This window comes from Notothenia coriiceps, unplaced genomic scaffold (assembly GCF_000735185.1).
Source record: "Notothenia coriiceps isolate Sejong01 unplaced genomic scaffold, NC01 NC01_scaffold00026424, whole genome shotgun sequence".
Taxonomy (NCBI): domain Eukaryota; kingdom Metazoa; phylum Chordata; class Actinopteri; order Perciformes; family Nototheniidae; genus Notothenia; species Notothenia coriiceps.
In genome coordinates, this window is record NW_011359125.1 from 21,404 (window position 1) to 26,256 (window position 4,853).

Below are 4,853 nucleotides of genomic sequence, written 5' to 3' on the forward strand. Positions count from 1 at the left end.
TGTGGATAAAACCAAAGCGGCTGGTGTAGTCCTAAACGATAGCTGAGGAGGAGTATGGGTAGTGTAGTGTCTTCGGCCATCCTAAACTCCGAAAAAATATTTGTTTCTCCAAATCGAAAAATACAAAAGCATTGTACACAATTTAAACCAATCAATGTTGTGTAATTAACCAGGATAATCTGGTGTTTTTGAGTTGATGAGTAGTGCAGATATCACTGTAAAATCAATCGACAGTAAGGAAAATACTTACTTCCGGGTGTAAAATCCTCCGTTATCCAATGGGAATGGACGCTCACATTGCTTTTAACTGCCGCCGACATGGACCGATGCGGTGCTCCCCTGAGCGTCAAATACTGCCGCCGATGGCAACACATTGCAATCAGTTGAAAGCTCTTTGCGTCCGTTTATGAAGCTGAAGGAGAATCGGCGCGTCACAACTGCACGCCATAGGACCCTGACCAAGCGTCGCTCCTGGACGTTCAGGGAGTGACACTGTGTTGCACACGCACACACACACACACACACACACACACACACACACACACACACACACACACACACACACACACACACACACACACACACACACACACACACACACACACACAGTCAGCAGTCAGAAGAACCAGTACTGCAGACCCTAAAGCCATGCTATAAGTCAAGACAGAGTAGAGGGTGCATGTAGCTCTAATCCTCCAATTAATTCTCATTCCCCACAAGTGGAGGACCCCCGAGAGCATCTTGACACTTCTATTAAAAAGTAAAAATGAAACACAGCATGAAGGTGAAGAAAGAGAGATCTCTTTCTTCTGCCCATCTCCTCGGAGAGAAAAGTTTTACAACATTTTTGGCAAACAGTTAAATGTTCTTTCTTCTTTTTCTCTCCCACTTCTGATGTGAGAAAAGTGTTGGAGGGTGAGCCGTTAGTCATAACATAAAACGATTTGTACAGTAGGAGCGTCACACAGAGAAACAGCAATTATGTACGTGTTCTCATCGTCAGTACTGCAACAATTACTACACACACACTGACGTTCAGGAGACATGCACATAGAAAATGTCAAAACAAGTGGTTAAAATATACACCATGTTTTAAGCTCTTCCTAAAACAGCATCTGGCAGATTGACACTGGAAAACAGATACATAAATAAAAACGACATGAAATATGTTTTGAGATTATGTGTAGAAACAAGTTATCCAGAAAGAGATTTAACTTGAAATAAGATTGTACACACTCAACGCAGCTCAGCAATTCTTCTTGAGATTAATTAAGTTGTCTTGTTTTTTATATTAGGGCTGGGGTAGGGTCAACCATATATACCAGATATAGTGTCTAAAAAAAGGAAAAGCTATTAAACAACTCATTAGCTCTTTCTCAGACACAACAAGGAGCTGTGTTCTTTTTTTGTTGGAGTTAACAAGGTTATCCTCATCATGAGGGATTTCCGAAGTAAAGCTTCTGACAGGCTGCTGGAGGATCTGTCTGACTGGTCTGCTGTCTGACAAGCATCTAGCAGGCCACAGCTGGAGCTGACTGGTTAACTGACTGCATGCTGGGGGAAAAGAATGTCAGAAAAGTCTGCGGTGTGGCCCCCTATTGTGCTGTAACGCACAATCAATGTTAGATTATCTTGCCGTGTGATCTATAAATGGGTCAAGCTTGTGGCAATTATCTTGCTACAATCTCATTGTGCAATCTTTATCTGATCAAAGTAAGGGTTAGGGTAAAATGGATGGTAGAATATTGCCAAATACTACACAATTTGCATGCAACCACAACTAAGAAACTTTTATCTTGTTTTGTTTGATTCTCAAGAAAACATTACATAAAGATGTAGTAATGTAATATCAGAGATATATTAACAAAGAATGGATGAAAATGTATCAACAATAACGGAAGGTTCAAAGAATACTGCATGAGATTATTGTTGCCTTGGAGCTGTTAAAGTAGTCTGAAACTTAAGTGAAATAACTTGAGTACTTATATTAGACTTTTCATTTTTGTGATTTGTCCTAAAGCTCTGAGATTGGATATTGGAGTGGCAGTGCGCGAAGTTTACGCAGAGCGTCAAACAGCATTTTGAAATGGAATGAAACCCTTTGACAGCACACTATTCAAAACAGGAATCGAACGTTTCCTATCCCCACCCCCCTTAGGTCACAGGCTCCTCCAACAGTGCAACACAATAAAACATATAAACAGAAAAAATAGTGCAAGTAAATACAAAAAGAAAAATTGCAAAAAGTGAAATAGTGCAATAAGAGTCTATATACAAGTGATTGGAATATGATATATTAGATAAATAATTTCTAAGTAGCAGCCAGGTGAATGTTATGGATGTTGTTTCAAAGTTCAGGTGTTTAATAGTCTTCTGGCCTGTGGGATGAAACTGTCCCTGAGTCTGGTGGTTTTGGTCCGGATGCTGCGGTACCGCCTGCCAGACGGCAGCAGACAGAACAGTTTGCGGCTGGGGTGATGGGGGTCTTTTATAATCCTGAGGGCTTTCTTAAGGTTAATCTGGTATTTTTACTCCATTACATTTATTCTAGTTACTTTAGAGATTTGGATTAATGATGTGAAATATAAAAACCATTAAAGCAGACTTTAGTTACCACCTGAGTAAAATTCATTGAAGTGGATGGAATGTCAAGGCCAACAATCAGGAGAGATTATTGATTGAGTGGGTGCTTGAGAAAAGACTAAGACATTTATCTGCAGATCGTATAAAGCTATTCTTGAGCTCTTAATTCTGCTAATCGTTCATTAAAGACTGGGTAATAATTGGCTATTTTTGCACATCCGTTTCAAAGAGTTTCAAGTTTTCAAAACGGTGTTATTGGACAAGCATATCGTGAACAGCAAACTACGGGGGTAGTATGCAATGCAATGAAAAACTTGTCCAGGTTGCCTCGAACAGTGCGATTACAAGAGCGAGTAGTATCAAGTATGTTTGGTACCGTTATGTGTGTGTTGTAAGGTTTTTTGGTGTTGGCGGGTTCCGCCTCTCTCCGTTTGTTTGTGGTGGTGTTTTGATTGTGTGTTTTTGAAAAACCTCTTTTTTGCTTTGCGATAAACATATGTTGTGTTTTATATTGGTCTTGTATGTGTTGAGGAGCCGTGTTGACCCAAGTTTTTCATGTTGCAGTAACTGGGACACGGCGTGGTTGTATTTGAAATGTCTAGTAAAATATTTGTGTTTTGAAAATCTGGGGTGTTTGGTCGAGTCATTATGTTTTCTTTGTTGTTGAATAACAGTAATGATTTTGGATACTTTATAGATATCGCAGATAAATGTTTAGTCTCTCAAGCACAACTATCAAATATCTCTCGCTTGATTTTGTTGGCACTTGACAACTCACCTTCAGATGATCTTGTGTGGGGGTGTTTAGCTCATGTGTGTAACTAAAGTCTGTCTTTATGTGTTGTTTTTATTTAGGTGAATGGTGCGCTCGAAGTCGTCCTGTGTGAAAGGTGGGAAGCGTGTTCCATAGAATGTAGTGAGTAAAAATAACCAGGGAGCCTTAGAGAAAAGATTAAGCCCTTCAGGATTTATAAAAAGACTCCCCCATGCACCGTCTTGTTCAACTGTTCTGTGTCTGCCGTCTTGTCCTGTTGTCTGTGGGTACGCAGCATCCGGACTAAAACCTGTCGTGTGTGTTGGGGGGTTGGTCTCTGTGGTGTGGGTATGGTGTGTTACATGTGTGTATGTATATGGGTTTTAGCTATCAATTGTGGCTGACAGCGAAATTTTTATTATTTTGGTCGAGGAGGTCTAACAGCTTATAGGCTCGTTGTCTTATATTTGTATGTTTTGTTTATTTTTTGTTTTTCTGTTTGCGTTGTGTGGTGGTCGGGACTGTTATGTAATGTTGGAGGAGCCTGTGACCGTTGATATTTTCTTGTTGTTTATTTCTACTGTTAGCGGGGGGGGGTATGTACGTGTCGATAATCTATAAATGGCATTGAACCGTTGAGTAGTAAATTATCAAGAGTAAGTCAATGAAATGCAGTTTGTCGGCCAGTTCTAATCTCGAAAAATTATTGCGTGTGTGCTTCCAAATACGAGAATGGGGAAGGGGGAAAAGCACAAAAGTATTGTACACAATTTAAGAACCAATCCAATGTTGTGTAAATCAACAAGGACTAATCTGGTGTTTTTGAGCTGTTGATGAGTGAGTTGCAGATACGTCAGCTGTCAAATCGGATCAACGAGTAATGGGGAGATGCTTACTTCCGGGTGTTACAATTCTCCGTTATCCAATGGGAATGGACGCTCACATTGCCTTTTAAGTGCGCCGAACACTGGGACCGATGCGCGCGTGTTCCCTGAGCGTCAATTACCGCCGCCGCATGGGAATACATTGCAATCGTTGAAAGCTCTTTGCTTCCGTTTTATGAGCCTGAAAGGAGCCCGTCGGTGCGTACAAACTGCACGCACGGAGTCGCCGGGGGCTGAGCCAAGCGCTCGCTCGCTGGACGCTGTAGGAGTTGAGATGTGTTGAATAGGTAGGCGAGTAAGCTGGAAGATCGTGTGATAATAGTGGAAGAAAGATGGTCCGTAGATGTGTATGGGGAACGTAGTTGAGGACAAGTGTAAATCGGGGTATTCTAGTCGTGTGGTGCGGGTTACAATGGAAGTGAAATGACCATGGGGTTCAGTAGAATGGCCGATGTAAGTGGGACCTTTAAAGTCAGCAAGAGGGTGGGGATATCCGGCACAACTCGAGCAACTCCTGCTGCATGTGGTCGCTACGTCTTTCCTCCGGTGTCACCAACAAATGAGTGAGCAGGCGAGTATCAAAGAGAGTAAAATAGTGGTGTCCAATGCTTTTGGTGTTTGTGTTGAAGAGA